This window comes from Crocodylus porosus, unplaced genomic scaffold (genome assembly GCF_001723895.1).
Source record: "Crocodylus porosus isolate Cpor-Errol unplaced genomic scaffold, CroPor_comp1, whole genome shotgun sequence".
NCBI lineage: Eukaryota > Metazoa > Chordata > Crocodylia > Crocodylidae > Crocodylus > Crocodylus porosus.
The window spans coordinates 61,737,735-61,758,317 of record NW_017728931.1 but is presented as its reverse complement, the minus strand read 5'-3'; the positions used below and the strand labels follow the sequence as shown (position 1 = coordinate 61,758,317).

The window sequence follows — 20,583 nt, the reverse complement described above, 5'->3', positions numbered from 1 at the left end:
GAGACCTTGGCATTACTATGGATAAGATAGATGAAGACTTCTGTTCAAGGAGCAGAAGCAGTCAGAAAAGCAAACAAAGATGGGACAAAAGGGACAAAATAGAAACTAATGGCCCATCCAGTCACGGAGGAATAGGAGCAGTTTTAGTTATCCTAGCTCAAAAAGAGAACAGTGGAAAAAGAGTGGGGTTGGCAACAGGCAACAAAACTGTGAAGGCTGGAGACAACCTTTTAGTCTCTTTCATTTAAAATACAGAAACCCCATGGCAAGGAAATAGATGTGTAGAAAAATATTGTTTGGTACTAACAGAGCAGCCATCCTTGCTCTTATTACCATGTGCCAGTGATCTGAAACATCAGGATCACTGGTCCCTCACTGCTCATCACCTGAATCCACCTGTATCTGCTACCACTCTCACAACCAGCCAGTTTTGCAGACACTTGACTAGGCATCCCTTGTGCCTATAAAATGGACTTTGTGTGCTGACTCTAGGAGAAAAACCACCAATATTAAGACAACTCTTTTCTCCCCTCACCACAATACTTAGCAGCCTCTCAGACAGTTGCTGATACACTTTCCCTATCCTCTCAGCTGCAGGTGACATTGTACACACAGTCAGTGGCCAAGGGCTCACCCATGTTTCAGATGTTAATAGTCAGGTAACCAAATGCTACATCAGGTCATCTTTGCTTACCTACTAACAGTCTCAGGTTTTGAAAACATATCTCAAGGAACCAACGTATAGTCTCAGAACTGCTAACTTGGTTCTCCAGTGAGGGCAGTTACTTCCCAGTTCAGTACCTCTGAAGCCTGGCCTTCTAGAAGCATGCTCAGCTCAGCAAGGTTGGAGCAAAAGGAAGCAGCTGCCTGCAGCTGAAAACAGGCATCCAAATAAATTAATGTTAAAGGAGGGGGGACTCTGAGCACCTCTTATAAGAAAGGCGCTGGGAGTGATGCAGGCTAAGAGAAAGAGGTCATCCCATGGGCCAGGAGTTTGACACCCATGATTAAAGCATATAATCAGGAAATGTTTCCTGACAGTACAGTCTATTAGACTGTGGAATAGGGTCCCAAGGGAAGCAATGGAAGCCCCATCCCTTGATTCCTTTAAAAAGCTGGATGAAGCAGTAGAGAACTGAGTGGAGAAAGGGACTGAATGAAGGTCAATATGATCTGGTAGTTCTCAGTTTTAAAAAAAATCTTACACCTGGTCTTTTTGTACTAATGTAACTATTTCAGTTAGGAGAGTGATTTTGTTGCTGATTTAGAGACCTTAACTGTTACAATATATATATATCTCTTTCTGCACAGGAATAAACTGTACTAGGCATAAGCATATTTATACTAGCATGGCTATATCCATACTAGTAGGGATCGCATCCATTCCACAAAACCAGTAGAGCTGAAGTGGTACAACTTGTACATTTAGACAAATATAGTCTTAGATAAATATAGCCATCAGAGAATTTTGCTGTGTTACACTGAAAAGCACCAGAATGCATCTGATATCATCCATGTAAAGGAAATTCTGATCCACAAATAGAAAATGGTCAAGGGTACAGTGCCAGAGTGAATCCAGTGTCTTACATTTGAAGAGACTGTCTGAACTGTGAGTTTACTTAAACGTCTACCTTGCCTTAACTCGTAAACGTGGTAGGTAGTTTGGTTTTTTGGGTTTTTTTTTTTTTTTGGCTTAACTATACCATTTTCTGGAATACCTACTCAGCAGCAACCTAAAGTTAGTAAAGATTTGTCTGCTAACTTCCCTGTTTTTACATATACATACATACATATCTCAAAACTTAACAGGGGTCTCAGCTCCTCACATCTCCCCTTGCCACATGGCTGATATCAGTCTGTAAAACCCTACACAGTCCTGTTGCCCCAACCACTGCTGGTGTCCTAAGCTTCAGAGTCCCACAAGTTCCCAGGGAGCCCACTTCTCCTACTCAACAAAATGTTAGAGTGACACCACACCCCTATCCAACAATGCCAGTTTTTCCTGGACCTGTACAATCTCATCCTCTGTTGGCTATGTGGCACATGTGTAATAAACCCTCTGAACTCACCAGTTTGTTGGCATGGCTCCAGATTCCAGGAGCCGAAAGCCACTGCTTCTCACCTGCCCCCTCTTCCTTTGCTGCCAAATCCAGCAATGAGCAGGTAGGCAGGAAGGCAAGCGGTAGCAGTGTCCACCCCCTGGATTCTGGAGCAGCACGAACAAGCCAATAAACTCAGAGAGTTCACTGTGTATATGCCACACAGCCAAAAGGGGATTTGGCTTCCCCTCCCAGCCCCCTCTCCTGGATCTGCCCATGGGCATTTATAAAACAGCCATTTTATAGTGAATCATAAGGAAAAAGTTGTTTTGTTCATTTTAATTTTAACCCATGCCTTAGATTTAATCATAATTATTATTATTATCATTGCTGCTGCTAAAGGCCTTAATCATGTCAGGGTCCCATTGTGCTAGGTGCACATAGGAGACTGCACAAGCATCTCATACAAGCAAGCCTGTTTTATTGAAACTAAGGACTTTGTCGCATGTTCCACTTAGGGTGTGTTAACTGCACTTAAAATGCCAGCATCAAGCATCAAATCTATGTTAAGTACAATCGTATCGTAGCAAAGTTAGGATTTCTTGCAGGAAGCGTAACATTGTATCTAGTAATATGCTTGGCTATTGTGGGATTGCTCCATGGAGATAATATGAATTCAACATTTTGGCATGGTGCAGGGGTCGGGACCAACAATCAGCTGATTGGCAGTCCCCACCCCTACAACACTGGAGTCTTGAACCAGACCTAGCATGATGCTGGGGAAGAGACCGACAATCAGCTAATTGCCTGTCCCAGCCTCGACGCCAATGAAGTCTTGAAATGGCTCCAGTGCAATGCCAAGGCTGGAACCAACAGCTGATTGTTGGTCCCAGCCCCAGGATTGCACTGGAGCCAATTCAAAACCACCAGCAGAAGACACTCAACTTTCTCCACAGATCCAGTGGCAGGTGTGGCACTTTCCCCCAGGCCCAGCTCCCCATACCTCCCTCTACCCACCAATGACAGAGTGTGCCAGGGCCAGCACCCCTGAGCTAGACACAGCAAGGAGGGTGCAGGCTCCAGGTGTGGGGGTTACACATCCTCATGAGTGGACAATGCAAGCTACAGCACCCGATGCCAGGGTCGGTATTGGGGGTGCAGGGGGCAGTCAGATCCAGTCCCGTCCAGAGTGGGCCGAGATTACAAGTAAGCGTTACTGTGCAACCACTCAGAACACGTTGTTTTAATTCAGCATGGTAATGCTTACTACTATCTAAATAGAACATATGCCAAGTGTTCTGTGTGACAGCCCTAAAAAAATATCCACAACATCAACATGGAAGTGTCCACCACTTTAAATTTGCTTGAACAGTTACCTCTAAGCTTCCAAAAGAAAGTTTCAATATACTCAGAAAATAATTGTAATTCACCGATGTGGTGGAGGGTGTTGCAGGTCCCCCTCTGCACTGATCCACAGTGAGGATGAATTGTTACAGAGCCGTAGCTTTTTAGCTCAAGCTGCAACTGCTCATGCTTTTAGCTCTGGAGGTCACCAGTTCAATCTGCTGAGTGTCAGCCAAGAGGGCAGCTGTCACATAATCACAACCATAATTTTGCACATGAAAAAAGCATAATGGGAGTGAACAAAGATCTTATAATAGAATCTTGTTTGCAACCTGCTGAATAGCTCCATAGTTAGAGGAACTTTTAAAAAATGGCCTGCAATTCAGCGTCACCAATTTTCACTCTGCTCTGCAGAAGAAATCAGTACCATTATGGAGCAAGTTCATTGCTAGAAACACCCATATACAATATGAAATATATAAAACTGCACAGACAGGACTGAGACCCTGATTCCTTTTTCTATTAAAGCTGGAGCTTCTATAGCTTGAACCAAGGAAATAGGAGTGAGGTCTAGACTGGAGGCAATGTTCTTTCTAAGCTCTAACTAGCCACCAGAGGGCAAATTATTTGGACACACATTTTAACCATTACAATTAGATACAACAATTCACTTCACTTAGTTACAACTTATTTTCTTCAAACTGTATGCATGTTTTCAAGATTTAACAATAGAGAAAACATAAAGAGATGGCAGCAAGTTATATCTGAACTACAGAAATCCATAGCAGATATATAGGAAAAAAAACCCAGACTTAATGAGGGAAATTTGGAGTGACCTGTAAATCAGAAGTCATTTGACCAATACTCTTTAAAGTTGGCAGAAAATTGTCTGTTTAGCTTTCTGAGTAAATATAGCAATTTTCAGGCCAAACAAGTTTTGCTAGCCAAGGTGTTTGAAAATAGAACTTAATTACAGAATCTGGTTTCAGACAGACATTTTCTACCATAATTATTATAAAGTGCTTTCTTTTTAGCACCACTCCAGAAACTTACTGTATTAAGACTAAATACCATTTGTTCTTCCTAGAACAATAGTAGCACATCTCATACACTCCCACAATGGCACAGTGTGTGTGTGGAGTGGTGATTGTTTTTAGCTGGATTTTGTTGTGGTTTTTTTTTTTTTAAATGCCACTTGGAGTAAATTATGCTTCAGCAGGCCCAAATACCTACTTGACTCTGAACCTTTTTTTCAGGACTACTTTAATGGCTGCATGGATGCAGAGCAGTTGAAATGCCTTGGCTAGTTCTGTCACTATGCGCTTGTGGCCTTTCAAAAGTTCCCAAAAACACTGTTTTTGGGAGCTATGCCAGGAGCTGTAGGATAAGTACCTAGCAGGCAGCATGACCTAAATGAGTTAGGATAGTGCTAGCATGGACACACCTGCAACAGCTAGTTGCAATTTAATGGTTAGTACAAACAAACTGGACAGTCTTTCTGAACTGGTCAAATTTTCTAGTGTAGACAAGGCCCTACCCTTATCCAGCTCTTTAGCTCTGCTTCCAAGATCCTATTTTCATGTGGGCCGAGCAGCATTCTTCTCCTCCTCTCCCCTCCACACCAAGCAAAAGCTTCATAGGAAAAGGTTAGTATGCACAAGCTAAAGCTATCCCATTCCCTCCCATTCATTGAGACAAGGGGTGAAGAAATAAGCAATAATGTAAAATCCAGCTCTTTAAGAAAATACATGCAGTAAGGAACTGTGGAAATACAAGAACATTGGGGACTGATTATACACGTGCATGCACACACACAGAGCCCTGTTGGCCATATGCCAGGAAGGGACTCATAAGGACTCAATTCTTCTTTTCTCACTGCAAACAGAAACCTCCTAAAATGCTGAACAATAAGTGCTGAGGTGTCCAGCATGAGTAAAATGAGTGTGTGACTCTGCAGTGAGATGACACCTTAAAATGAGACACCCTGGTGCTATTTTATGGTATTCTTTCTATACATTCAGCACTGTCAAAAGGTTCCAAAATGATGATACCTGGGGAATGAATTCTTTGCCTGTCCCAAGAGGCGATACAAAGACAGTAGCACACACGCTCTTCTACCATAGGTCTCAGACTGCCAAGGCTGAAATGCCTGACAAAGGTCAAAGGAGAGAGGCACAAATTATTAACGGAGGGAATTTAGAATGATGGGAAGTTCATTCCCTCGTGAACTCAATTTAGAACAGGGTGGGCAATTATTTTGGCTGGCAGGCCACTTAACGAGTTTTGGTGAGCTGTCGAGGACTGCACGTGCAAAATCTTTCAGAAGATATCATTTTAACAACTTCTAGATAAAAACCAAATCATATATTAAAAATTAAACATCTACTGTAACATATTATAATTTTATTTCAAAATGTATTTTTTGTTCTGATTTAGGTTTTTCTGTGTAGTGTATATAGAGGCAATTGTGCAATAGCTCCAAATAGGCTTACTCTTGTATACGGCGGGTGGGAAATGGAGAGGGTAGGGGCGGGGGGGAGTGGTGTACACACATGCGTGGTAGGTTGCCCACACACTAGGTCTCAGGAGCCAGCCAGGGATGGAGGGAAGGCAGTGGGCACATGCAGCAAAGCTCACCTGGGTGGCGCAGTGCAGGTGCAGTCTGCCCCCCAGCCCCATCCAACCCACAGCTGCCCTTGCAGTGCTTCACATGGAGCCAAGCCCCACCTGCTCCCACCCACACCCACTGACAGCACCACCCTGGGCCTGGCCCCGGCCCCACCCCCAGCCACTGCACACAGCTTCCTGGAGGGGCTGCCTTCACTTGGCCACCCACAGGTGTATAGGCAACTCATGGGGGGGGGGCATGTGCCCCACCTGAGATTGGCCACCATGGCCAGCTTCTGTGTACGGTCCCTGTTCACCGTTTGCCCCTCCTCCCGCAGCAGCTGATGTCACCACTGGCATTTGCAGGCAGTCCCCACTCACTGCCAACATCTATAAATGGTGTCCCCCCAGTCTCAGGAGGTACCAGTCGTTCATACACAGGTGGGTGCTCATCATGCCAGGTAAGTGAAGTGGGTAGAAGACAGCCAGGAGCTGGAGCCCCACATGCTGGCGTAGGAGCCACCTGGCTGCAGCTTCTCCACACTACCTGATACCTAGAGAAGTGCAGCAGGGGCAGGAGAAGAAGGAGCTACTGGAGGCAGGGGAAGACAAGCAGTACACCTGGGCAGCTGTAGCAGTGGCAGGGGTAGACTTGCTGTGCACGCTGGGCACCAGGGCAGCATGAGCTGCCCCAGGCAGGGCTCAGCCCCATGCAGAACACCATGGAGGCAGCCACAGGCCAGATACAATCAACTGACAAGCCAGCTGAGGCCCTTGGGCTGTATTTTGCCCAACACTGATCTAGAACCTCAGTTTCTTGATCCCTTATTTCCAACACCAATCATTCTTAATCAGGGGCAGGCAATTATTTCAGGCCACTTACCCAGTTTTGGCAGCCTGTCAAGGTCCGCATGGGTAGCCCTGCCCCTTTACAGGCACCCCACCCCCAGTCACCATCTTGGGACCAATGTCCCAGGGGTAGCATCAGTGGGGCCCAAAGCGGGGCACAGGCTGGCAGGGATTTGTGGAGCCAGGCTGGGCTGCACCAGCAGGGAGGGTGGGGAGCTGGCCAAGCTCCACAGAGCCCCTGCTGGCTGGGACCTCGCGCTCCTGCTGCCCTGTTCTGGGCCCCGCTGGCACTGGCCCCGGGATACTGGTGCAGGCCCTGTGCTCCCACTGGCTCCCTGCCCACTCACTCCCAGTGCCTCCCAGCCCTATGGTACAGGCAGGGGGCAGCGCACAGCCCCAACTCCCTGCTCGCTGGCAGGGAAGAAGCTGGTACTGAGCACAGGGAAAAGCAGCCCCTTGTCAGCCCCATGGCCAGCACTCCCTGCTGCAGAAACTCGCAGCCCATGAGGGACTGTCTGGAGCAGGCACAAGCATCCCCATGCAGGCTGCAAGCGAGGGGCCACTTTTCCCCATGCTCAGCAATCAGCTTATAACCCGGCCCTGCTGCCAGCCTGGACTCTGTGCTGGCTCCAGGCTCACCCATCAGGGCTACACGTGGCGGCGGCAGCTACAGCCCCCCTGCTTGACGCACCAGGCAGTGTTGGATGCTGCTGCCTGCCCGGATCTTGCACACTGGGCAGGCCAGAGGCAACAGTGGCAAACACTGCCTGGCGTGGTAAGCGGAGGGGCTGCAGCTGCTGTCCCCACGTCCAGCCCCGAAGAGCAAACCCGGAGCCGGAGCAGGGCCCAGGCTGGCAGCGGGGTTGGGTTGGCAGGTGGTATTGTGCGCTGGTGGGGGGAAGCACCCCATGCTGCAGCTGCTCGCAGCCCACCTGGGGCTGCCTGTGCCTGCTCCGGACAGCCCAGCATGGGCTGCGAGCAGCTGCAGTGCAGGGTGCCAGCCATGAGGCAGGTGAGGGGTCACTTTCCTCCGTGCCAGGAAGGAGCCCGGCAAAAAGCTGAGCACAGGGAAAAGCAGCCCCTCGCCTGCCTCGTGGCTGATGCCCCACGCTCCAGCTGCTCACAGTCTGTGCAGAGCTGTCCAGAGCATGCACAGGCAGCCCCGAGTGGGTTGTGAGCAGCTGCAGTGTGGGGCACTGGGCACGGGGCGGCTGCTTTTCCCCGGGCCACTTTGCCCTGGGCTCCTTCCCTGCCCTCCCTCCAACTTTCCCCTTACCTGGGGTTCCAGCACGGGCAGCCACCCACAGTGGTCCCAAATCAGAAGCCCTGGCTGGGGAAGTGGAGCCAGGCGGACCCTGCTTTTGTGGGAGCCCACTGGGCTTCCCCTGGGTCCTACTGCCCTTGGTTCCTGTCATTTTTGACAGGAACCAAGGGCAGATGAATATTAATTTTCTAAATTTTTTAGGGGCCCTGTGGGCCAGCTAGAATGGCCTCGCAGGCTGGATGTGGCCTGCAGGCCATATTTTGCCCACCCCTGTTCTTAACAATATGATAGAGGAAACAGGCAACATGCAGAACACAGGGAACCTGGGAACTAAAATAACACTGAAAAGTACAACACCTTCTTACAGATGCCTCATTCCTGACGTGGAAAGTATACCACTTTTAATGGTTTTATCTCCACAGCCTCTCTAATGAATCAGTCAAATATCATTTGTATCTACATAGTAGCACATGAGACCACCAAGCCATTTCAGCTACTGGGTTAGACTGGAATCTGTCACCTAATAAAGGAAAAAAACTCCATATTCCTATTGTCCCAACTCTTCCATTTCATTTCAGTTTTTATGCTGTATCCATCACCACGGCATCCAAGCAGCTTCCAAAAGTTCAGTGAAAGATGTGGCCCACTTGTTTTCTCTCTTTCCTCTTCCTCTTGTTGGGGGCTATTATATATGTAGATTTTTGCCTGCTTATTTTAAACCAGATATCTTTTTACAGATGGTTGAAAAAATGGAAATAAAGGGGTGATTATGAAATGTCAAACTTTTGCTCATTTCACATTAGTCAACGGATGCATTTTTAACTTTTTCAAAGAAAAATCTCAAACTCTTCCTCCAAACTTTTGAAGTACATACTGAAACCTCCTTGCCTTGACTCAAACCCCGGTTTTCAGCACATGAATAAAAGTCAATAAACATTTAAAATATAGTAGAATATGGCATGACTTTTTTTCCTAACAAAAGTAATCAATTAAGTTATACATCTTTCTCAAACAGAATAATTTTTAATACAGGAATTTTGAAGTGACTTTTTTTAAATTTTAAATTCTGTTTCTACCAGCTCTATTTACTTTACTGGCTGAACCAAATGGGGTTTCACTCTCAACATTATGATGCTCCTCTGTTTGGATGAACCGCAGAAATGTCTGAACACTGAATCAAATCCCTTCCAAGATGTCTTACAATATTCTAACCATCAGTGGAAAGAACCTTGTCAACAGGGGGTATCTGGTTAGGAGGCTCAGCAACTTCAGCCAAGTCTGTAACTGTCTACAGACCAAAGACTCTTTTCACATCACAATTCCCACATCTCACCTCTAACCATTCTCCCAAAATGATTTAAAATGTTAATACCATGAATGAATGAATGCTTACACAGGCAAGAAAGAGATCAGAAAATGATTAATCATAGTAGGAGAAAGAGGGGTACACACAGAACCCGTGGAACTAGAGGGGACAGTGTGGGTGACACACATGTTGGAAGGGCGAGAAGGGAAGGACTCCAAGAGTTCCTGGTGAATGCAATGAGCTCAGCGTACAGACACAGCAATGTGCACTACCATCTAGTTTTATCTCCTGTGAAATGTTTTCATTACTGAAGACAAGGTCACAGAAATGCAGCCAATCTGTAAAGTTTTCAGGACTCCTTAGTCCTGACATGCACAGACTTTTGCACCAATTTGGTTGGCAGTAAAGCCAGCTTTAGCTAAACTGACTTTAGGCTACTTTTATTCTGAAATAAGAGCAGCCACACACACACACACACACACACTTGCACTAAGGTAATTAAATTGGTTTAGTTCACAACTTGCTATCACAGTGGAAGAAGCCCTTGGAATCTTGAGACATGTTCAGTCTTGGACCAGCTGCCAAGCACAAAAGACAAGATGGGGTTAACAAGCACTATTCTTGCCATGGAGCTTTAGGCAATCTTCTAGGCATGCCAGGCCTGGACCATTAAGCACCTTGAAGATAAGAAGCAAGACCCTGAATTTGACATGATATTATATGTGGAGTTAATGCTGTGCAAGGAGGATACATCTGACATAGTAGACTGGACCAGTGAGGTGGTGTGCTGCTGCAGTATATCTTAATTGTAGGCTCCTTTGCAACAATGGTTTCATACTCAGACTGCATTTGTAACTGATCCTAACTAGGTCTGACAGCAAGATTTGAGCCCTCAATCATCAGTGCTGAAAGTATGAACCTTTAAGCAAAAGGATTAAATTCTCTAAATGGAAGCAGCAGCAGACTGAGAAACCTCTTCTGAGGACGAGCTATCTGCATTTTTTTAAAGCATAGGATTAATGCTGGCGATCTTCATACTCCTCAGTGGAGCTCTCAAATCTCTGATCTGCTTCTCTGTTTTCAACACCTACTCAGCCAAGGACCCCCATACCAGAGGCATCATCCTTAGAGCCAGAGACAAGGAGATAGGGTTTTGGATTACCTCAGCGCTAATCAGCAATCTGGGAGCAGGGAGCAGGATCCTTCCTGAGAAAAAAAAGTCCAAAAACTACCAAAAACTTCAGCTCAAGCCTGTTACAAGGTTTTATAGTGACACAATTTATTTGGCTCAATAGAAGGTGTAACTGTCTGAAATAAAATGACCTGCGTTATAAAATGGACAGACTAACTGATCTAAAATCCTCACTGGACTTAAAAATCTATGAAAACATGCATACACACATTTTATTTTATTAAAATGTTTTTAACCAAAATAAATCTGTTTTACTTTAAAAACGGTATTTTCATAAATGGTTATTATTTTTTTGCCTTCATTGAAACTCCAACAGCAGTAAAATCCAGTATAAGAACCAGCATGTGGTTCCTTACCATGCTTTGCATCTACACACAAATGTGTCCTCAGCAGCAGGCAGAAAGAATATTAATCATTTGGACTGGACTTGCTTACAGCAAAACTAATCCACCCTAGGGTCCCCCATTGGTGCCAGTTTCTATCAGGGTGGTCCCAGAGAGGATGAAGATGCCTGGCATCGATCCAACAATGCACATCTTCCACTACCAGTCTTGATAAAACACTGCCTAGATGACCAGTTTTTGGCACTCCACAGCACAGATGTCAAGTTGGCTGAATGAAACTTCGCTATTCAAACAGCACTGTATGCAGCCTGGAGCTGAGATGCACACTTTTCACAATGACTAGCACTTTCTGCCAGAAATGGGCATCACTAAGAGCATCAAATGGTCTTATGAGAAAATAAGAGAAACAATGTAGCAGGGAAATATTTGGGTTACCATGCACTGAATCACATTTTGAGACCTGCCCTTCAACCTAGTGCAATTACATAGCATGGAAAAGCCACAGGGCTGATAAAGGCAGCATACCAAAGAGGGGCAAAACAGCAATTCCCTGCAGCAGGCAGACCCAGCTGAGGGTGAAGAGCCAGACCTGTTTCAGGAGTCTGGGGTAAAGATACCCAGGATCTCAATGCATCAACAGTAGAAGTAATGGCAGGAAGACTCAGTGGAAGACAAAAAAGCTGTGTGTCGGAAGTATCCAGCTCTTAGTGTAAAGAGGCACTGATTTTACAGGCTTGTGAAAGCATTGTGAACGTTCCTAAGTCTGCCACTTTTTTAAAGGGCCCTACAGAGACTCACACAAATCCAGAAGTGCCAGTCTTTCCCTCTTTCCCAACACAACATGCATGGGCAGCAGCTGCTTCATCTCACCCTTAGAAATAAACAGAAACTGAACTGGGATTTTCAAGTCTTGGCATCCCTTCTACCTCCCTTTGGGCTGCAGGAATTACTGTTACCATTCATATGGGCACGAACACCAGGTGGCCAACCTATCCCATGTGGTCAGACTACGACTGGTAGACAATGCAGAAACCACTATGTAAAATTAGACAGCTTCTACCACCAGAAATTATAAACATGGCAAAGCATTAATGTTACAATATATTTGTCAACCCATGTACAAAACCAAGACGCCATGGCAGCTCCCTTCTGTTATTTGCTTGCATTCACACTTCAGTCTGTCTTTCTGTTTCATACCTAAAAAGCAGTACTAATCAGATTCAATTTGACTTTCTGTCCAAGGCCTTTGAAGCTTAGCAAAGCATATTTTGGAATCAAATTGATGCTCAACTAATGAAAACCATGAGAAAATGGCATAAAATTGACAAACAAAACGTATCAATGTTAGTTCATGTTTCTACCCAGTCACCGGAATCCAAAAGCCTTTCATATACCAAAGTACTTGAGTTCTCGAAACAAATTTTTGGAAAACAGGTATTTCCTTCCCCACACTTCACCAAAATACTCTCCCATGAGCGCCATTCTTCAAACCGGGTTTTCAATACTATCTGTGCAAATAAGCATAATAAGGACTTTTCAGGTTTTCCTCTCATTCCCAGTAAGCAGTTTGTCTTTCCCTAGCTAGAAACCTCCACACGGGGATATACTTCCTAGGATCTCTAATAATTCATCTTTGTCACTATTTGCAGCAAGTATCATGTACACTTTTCCCTCTCCCCCGCCAATCCCCCATTCTCACCCTGAATGGATAAACAGCAAAGGTAAGTAATACCCCTGCCCAATCGTATTATTATAGTATTCTGTATAAATTCTAAAGTATGCCCTTTGCATTCTGAGACCAAAGACAAAATGGCTTCTAATAAGTAAGCACTGCAATTCAAAACTGAACTAAAATTGCTTCTTTTATTGCATTCCTTTGTACTGTAAGAGATGATCGACCATAATTTCTTATTTTTCACTACAGTGTCCACTCTGGAGTACCAATGTCCCAGAACAGAAAGAAGGGCAGAAAGACTAGCTCTTTAATGGTGAAGTCCAGGAAACAGGGAATACAAAGGAGCCCCTGCTCATGCATGACATTCTTCTTCTGGTCAGAAGAACGTCTTGCATTTGAAAGCTTGTCTAACTCTATCCCAACTATGTTGTTGGTCCAATAACAGACATTACCCTAAGAAATCCTTGCCTCACGAATGACAGGATGACAGATAATTTCAGAGAGATGTATTAATTCAAAAAGTGTAAGAAAACTTAAGTGCTGTTTTCCCCCCATAAATGGTCCCTGATCCACATACAGCCTACCCAATAACCATCACATCCCTCAAGACAACAGCAGATCTTGGATAGCACCCTCCCCTCCAGCTTCATCACAACCATTTTCCAGATGTTCTACACATTGCTCAAGAGGATGGAAAAGGAAGTGGCTAGGATAGGAGGTTGTTGGGTCATTCTTCTATGAGAAGATCTATATTGCTTTTGCTCTGGTACATGTGTAATTTTTTATAGTACTGTATTGCAGCTGGCTTGCAAGCTTCTCAGCATGCAAAAAAATTTATCCCTGAAAACAAAGACTCTTTGTATTTTGCACATCAGTGATACTATTATTAAATATCAATACATTGGTTTGCTCCCCTGACTAACTCCTTCATCATTAGAGCACAAATCCATTGGAAAGCCAGCCAGCATGTAATCCTGCCATCTAAAAAAGCACAGGACCACAATAATCCACTCTTCTATAAACTTCCTCACCATACAAACAAAAGAGAATTTTAGGTTTAATACATTGAAAGAAACACAGCTGCATCACTGCATGAAATGAATCATTCTATACTACAAATCCCAAGTTAGATGCACTTCACTGTTCCTACCCATTTCCATACCACCAGTTAGAAAGTGGGTGCACAGAGCATTGCTAATTTGCGCAGCATGCCAACCGCGGCCTCTGCTAGCCTCAGGTGTGACCACTTGTCTAGCCAGATGTGCATAGGCTGATTCCAGTTCAGCTGCCTTGGCACTTCACTGTTCTTTGACAACATCATCTTTGCTTTGACTTTATGCAAAATGCAGCCAGCAGGTATGACAACTACTACATCAGTCATAGAACAGTCGCTGCAGGTCAGCACATATCTCCTGCTTGATTGCAGCCTCCCAAAGGCACGTGCTTTCCAGCACAGTGCACCTGCTACATTTACGAATGAATTTGAGTTTGTATAATCAGGAATACAGTTATTTCCAGGGCTAATGTAGATAGGCTGGGTCAATCCAGGATGAGAAAGGGACATCAATGTCAGTGCTGTTTAGTGACAATAAATTCTCTTTTGCGTACTCTCAAAGGGTGTTTATACACATGCTCCAGGAGGAAGGGATGTGGCACTTTAATTAAAGTGACTTTTAGAGCCGCTTTAATTAAAGCTCCTGAAGCATCATGTGCATCAGTGTCCCCACGCTGAAAAATGGCAGTGGGGACACCCGAACTAAAGCTCATCAAGTAAGCTTTAGTTAAAGTGCCCCCATCATCATTTTTCAGTGTCAGGACACTGATACATGTGATGCTGGAATAATGGTAATCGCCATGCTCTAGCAGACTCAACCGAGTCTGCTCCAATGCACTGTAATTACAGCACATCAGAGCAGTCTTGCTGCATGTGTATAGGCACCTAAAGAGGCAGGAGTTAAAACTTTCCACTCTTTGCTTAGCCTTCCTGCACACATATGCACGCTCCCAGAAACACCTTTTGTGTTAATATAGTCCTGGGCAAAGAAAGAAAAAATAATGGGTACATGGTTTCTGTCAGTCTGCCACAGATTAAAATCCAAATTAATACCACAAGCCTCCATCACAGCTTGGACTTCCCTAACATCTACTGGCACCTAACAATTATCCAGGCAGCCAATTTCCCCAGGACAATCACGGCTTGTGTTTCAAAGACAAAGGTAACACATCTCTGCAGTGTGGAACTGCAATGTCAGGGTTATCTCACCAGGCAGATACAGAAATGCCTTCTGGTGTTAATTTGGACCTAAAAGTACCACAGTACCTGATGTTTGTCATCTGCAAACATAGTGCACAGCCATCTCCCCAGGCACTGAGGGTGTATGACTTGCATCTTGACTCTTTGAACCGCTTGGCAACACGCTTCACAACTGCCTTTGAAAAACTATGGCAGAAATTTTACTGAACAAAGCAATAGCCAAAGCTTCTACCATGGCCTCCATTTTAAGGAAAAGAGCAGAAAATGATGGTTGTCCCAGGTAGCATGAGATACACCCTGAGGAATTACAGGAGACTGACTCCTTTCTCCCATAATTCCACTGCACTGAAAGGACCTGTAAAAATGTTTAAAAACTACTGTTTCAGGTAAGGGAGAGGTAGCCAGGGGCAGCACAGAACAGCAGAACTGTCAATGGTGGGCAGAACACCTATCAACCTATAACCCCACTTGCACTGTGTCCATACTAGCCACCACAGATTCCAACACCTGTGCTCTCACAATGGTCCACTCACCAACAGTTCAGATTTCTAGTCCAGGGGTAGGCAACCTACGGCCCTTAGGCTGGATGTGGTCCGCAGACACAGCTGCAGGCACTGTCCCTTTGCTGCCATGTGTGCAGGTGGCAGCAGCAGCCAGGTCTTAGTATCTGCCTCTGATGGTGGGTCATTCCAACCCACAGCTGGAAAAGGCTGACTACCTCTGTTCCAGTCCAAAGAGACCTTTGTTCTCAAAAAAGGACCTACAGGAAAACACCAAAAGCTGAGGCATTTCTCCCCCAGATCAACAATAATTAACTACAGCAGCAGAACTTAGGTTGTGTTAGCATACAACCTTGAGGAGTCTCATGAATTAACTGGGTCTACCCAGAACAAAAAGTGTTGTTTAATATCATCTTAGTTCACAAGGCCGCACTCTTAATTTCCTAGTGAAGAGAAAATAAAAGGTCTATTTTAAAAGGAAATCTGTACTTAATTTTAATCAGTCCTGCCAAGTTTGCAGTTAGAAACATTTGCCACCAAAAATAAAACACAAAGGAAGCACGCCTATTGTTAAGCTCTATATTACTCCTGGCATTTCTGAAGCTGGTGCTGGAGGCAGCCATGTTGCTAAAAAGTGACAGTAGCAGAAGCGGTCCCTTGAAAGATGAACGAGAATACAAACTAGCCATACCTTCTGACCCAGGAATTAATAACGATCATGGCTCTTCTTTAACCTTTGTGAGCTACCCTGAAATCAGTGTCATGTGACACCACTTTTCAACAAGATGGTTGCCCGCAGCACTGAGCTAAGAAATGCCCTTTTAGTTACAAATTTGAAAATACATTTCAGCATGCTGAGGGTGATAAACATTTCTTACCATATGAACTTTCTACATGACAGGCTGAGGAAAAGAAGGTAGCTCTCTTCATGGAGAAAAATATTCTGTTTGGAAAAACAAAATATGAAATCAATGCTTCATTTTCAATATTTCCTTCCTTATCTTGCTCTCTCTCACTGAAGGCAATTTACAGATAATGAATTTATCCTCACAGATGTCCTGTGGGTACTTTCCCTATTTTATAGAGGAGGATACTGTCTGTACAGAAATTAAGTCAGATGTCACTAACCTGAATTCCCGATTCCAGGTGGAAGCAAGCAACAGGAGCAGATGAACTCTTAGGGAGCAAAAATCACAGATGTACACTAATACAGCTAGTAATAAAGAATGAGGGGTGTTATCATTTAAGCATGAAATTCTTAAAGGTATCCCTTCAAATGTAGTAATCTCCTGGAAAAAAAACCTAAAAGTGGCACTATGAGGTTTCACGATTCTCTCTCAATCATCTTCCATGTCAAATTTGCTCAGTTTCCCAGTAAAATGGTATTTATTCAACTGCTTGCCTTGCAAATTCATCTGGGGTCTCTCTGGTTCAAGCCCCCCACCAAGAATAAAGATTCTGCAACTGGGAACTTTGTTCATAATTCTCCCACAATGAGGATGAGCAAGGCAGAAGGGAATCCAATTCCTTCCCTCACCACTTCATTGGCTCTGCAGGGCTAGCAGGACAAAAAACATATTTCTTAGTCAGTACCTCTGACTCTGAACATGGAAAGTGAGCACCACCATTGAGGAAAATGGTGGAGTTTTACACAATTATGTTTCTGGCCGTAACTTCTCTCTGAACTTTACAAAATTTAAGGGCCAACTTCTCTTACTTCACACTGTGTAAGTCAGAAAATTGATTACTTCAGGCATTTCCAAAGTTTTGCCCCAAAGGGCTATTTTGAAGGGGCACTGGCCACTCTTGGCCTGCAGGCTACATTTTAGGACTGTCTGAATTACATGGTTTAGAAAGGCAAGTGAAATCAGGGCCCACTTCTATAACACACAAAGAAAGAGCAACACTCACTTGGCCTAGACAGTGCCAGACACAGGCATGGGTGAACTAGGCAGATGCCTAGGGCCCAGACAGAAAGGGGGTCTGAAAATGATACTTTTTTATTAGTAGTATCATTATTTCTGGCAAAGGGGGGGCCCAATACTAAAAGTTAACCCAGGGCCACCAGGAGTCTAGGTACAGAGCTGAGCCTAGGACAATGGTTTTCAACCTTTTTTTCATGCGTGGACCCCTTTGAATTGTAAGTGTGGGTATTCATGTACTTTTGATTGATTATGGTCATCTTTTACAGACAGCCCAGACATAGTCTATAGACCCCCAGAGGTCCACAGACCATAGATTGGGAACCACTGGCCTAGGAGTTAAGCTCTGTAAACTGTCCACAGAAAAGAATGGGAGGGTTGTTCTTGACTTAGCTACTATACCGTCCTCTCCAGTTGTACCTTTTCTGCTAAGTCAGTACCAGTTTCTGAAGCCTGGTAATGTATTAGCAAATTCACCATCCCCCAGTTTCTTCTGCTTAACCCTTCTGGTTCTCCTTCCTGAGGTCCCCTAACTTTCTATCTCCCTTATTCAGCAAAGCCTGCCTGCTATTCCCTTTATGTTTCCATGGCCCCCACTACCACAAAAGTATTATTTTTTCTACCATAGAGGGCCCAGAGGACCCATTCAGGATTAGGACCCTATTGTGCTAGGTCAGTGACTCTCAGTCAGGGTGCCACAGTACCTTGGGGTGCTGCCAGATCCTTTGAAGCATGCCACAAGGTGTAAGGACATAAGTGAGGTATAAGAAGATAAGCACAGGTTCAGGCTTGTCCCTGCCTGGCTGATTCCCTAACCCCAATACCCAGCCCCTCTACAAGAGGGTACACACTGTAATACTGTACATACAATAGCTTTTATAATTGGGTGTCACTCAATTTACAAAAATTATAAGGGGGGGGGCCTCAAGTCCAATGAGGGGTCCTCAAGTCTAAAAAGCTTGAAAGCCGCTGTGCCAGGTTATGCACTCAAATGCGCAAGGGACCCTAACCCAGCATTGGGTGGCTTATTTAAAGAGAGTGTACCAATTCCATTCAGATATGATATCACTCCAAGACAAACTGTAAGAATCATGAACTCAAACTTGCATAACCTCAAAGATGGGCACTCAGGAGTAGATGCACGTGAGAATGCTTGCAGCTAACTGCCCGAGCTCGTCTGGCCATTTTCTGCATTTCCACTGCAGCAACTGCAGATGTTTTTTTCCCCACATGAGAGCCCTCTCTTGCTGCCCAGTTCTGCAGCAGTCATAATCCAGCACTATACCTTAAAGGCTGCTTAGAAGCTGCAACTGATACAGAAGGCAACTGCCTTAACAAGGAAGACTTCCTGCAGAGAGCACATGACCCTCATGTTCCATGATCTGCATTGCCTTTCCCAGGTGAAGTGTAAGGTGTTCACACTGACCTACAAAGCCCCTAATGGCTTGCATCCTAGCTATCTAAGAACCCACCTCAAAGGCTGCAGAAGAAGAAAGATGAGCTGAAGTGCTTCACCTAACAGCGTGCTGGTTTAAACAGGCAGTCTGTCATTTCTGGCAAAGCTCTAACATTTCTCCAATCCAGTACCACAGATTTCTTGAACTTCATGCCACAAGACACTCTTTTCCTAGGTTTTTTCTAGAGGGGATGGATTGAAAAAGGATACAAATGGCTGAGGAGACTTATTTGTGAGGATGGAAGGTCTGTTGTGAAGACTGAGCCAATGATTTTTTTAATATAAAGAACATATAAGATGCCTGGAATTTGATAGATGATTTTTAATTAAATTGAAATAAGTAAATCATTGCCTGTTGCCATGGAGAATTAATGTGATGTCATGGACTCAGCCTCCTGACTCAAGGGCAAGATCAAGCAGGAGAAGCAGACGAGACTGTGAAATTAAAAATACCTATTTTAAAGCAAATGGGCTTGATAATTAGTAAAAAAAAAAAAAAAGTGGCATAGGAAAATGATTTAGCCATATGGTGGAAACAGTTTTAAAGGTGAACTGTAAAGCTGTTTTACATAAATGAATAAACTGCTTAAGATCACAATCAGACTAATACATGCAGAATTAAATATTTTATTTCAAAAACATGGCAAAAAAGAATTAGTTTTCCTTCCACTTAACTATCAAGACTCTACTTTGTCTAAGTAGCTATTTCTGATGTTTAGAGATGGCAGGTATCTGCAGTTACTGAAGAAGAGTCAAACTTCCCACACATTACCGCAAGCTTTGCAGTTCTGAAGTAAAATCTATTTGTGGGATACATAACCTTTCACCTCTAGATCACCAGTGTCCTGCAATCCTCTCCAGGGCAGCAGTGACTGACAGTCATCAGCAAATGTGGATGTTTGTCACTACGGTCACTTGCATGGCAAACTGACTTTTACAGGTTTTTCCACAGACAACCAGTAGGCCAGATACAGTAGACACAGTATCCTTTGGAGTGACGCCACAAGTGCGGGACAACTGGGAATTTAAATGGGCCCCAGACTGGCCAATTTTTACATGGCTTTTACATAAAACTTAGTATTTTTTTCTCTTACATTCAAGCCAGTATAAGGCCATGTTACTTTTGGTGAAAATACAGAAACAGAACAAAAATGGCAACAATCCTAAATCCAGTAGCTTGAAAGAGGTATGCAGGTGACAAGCAGGGAGGGGGCTCAACTTATGAACTTGTGCTGGGCCCAAAAATTTTCTATGGGTAGCAGTGGGTAACTCCATCCAGGACCAGCATACCTAAACACCAACACATGCACAAAAGAATGGCAGAAAGTGCCCATATCAACCCAAACCTGCCTCTGCACTGGGGGAAATCCTTAAGGATGGTGCCTCCATGTTTAGGTTGCCAGAGCTTTATAAAAGGACTGCAGACAACCAAGAGAATTCTCTATAATCTTTTTTAGCCAAGCCAACCCATTTGACTGCAACTCCACTATGATTTGTTTGAATGTCTGGCAAGAGATCTGTCATAGAATTTACAATAAAAGTTATATCTGACATCTCAGTATCCCATGACATAATATTAACCAAGGAGCAGGCAATTATTTTGGGCAGAGGGCCGCTTACTGAGTTTCTCATCAAGGGCCGCATGACAGGCAGCCCAGCACAGATAAATGTTAATTTTCTAAATTTTTAGGGGCCCTGTGGGCTGGACAGAACAGCCTGGCAGGCGACATCCGGTCCCAGGGCCACATTTTGCGCACCCCTTCCACCCCCCATACTGGCATGTTTCTTATGCCATTCAAAAGTGTCACTGGAAGTACTCCAAGATAAAACA

The 20,583-nt window shown here is 44.5% G+C and overlaps 1 protein-coding gene across 2 annotated transcripts in view; it reads right to left on the bottom strand.

Moving 5' to 3' along the window:
• TCF20 (transcription factor 20) overlaps window positions 1-20,583 on the bottom strand; it is a 175,548-nt gene that overhangs the window by 151,419 nt on the left and 3,546 nt on the right. For both annotated transcript variants that reach the window (XM_019545230.1, XM_019545231.1), the window contains exon 2: window positions 16,253-16,317. The gene's annotated coding sequence lies outside the window, so the exon portion shown is untranslated. The remainder of the gene's footprint in view (window positions 1-16,252; window positions 16,318-20,583) is intronic.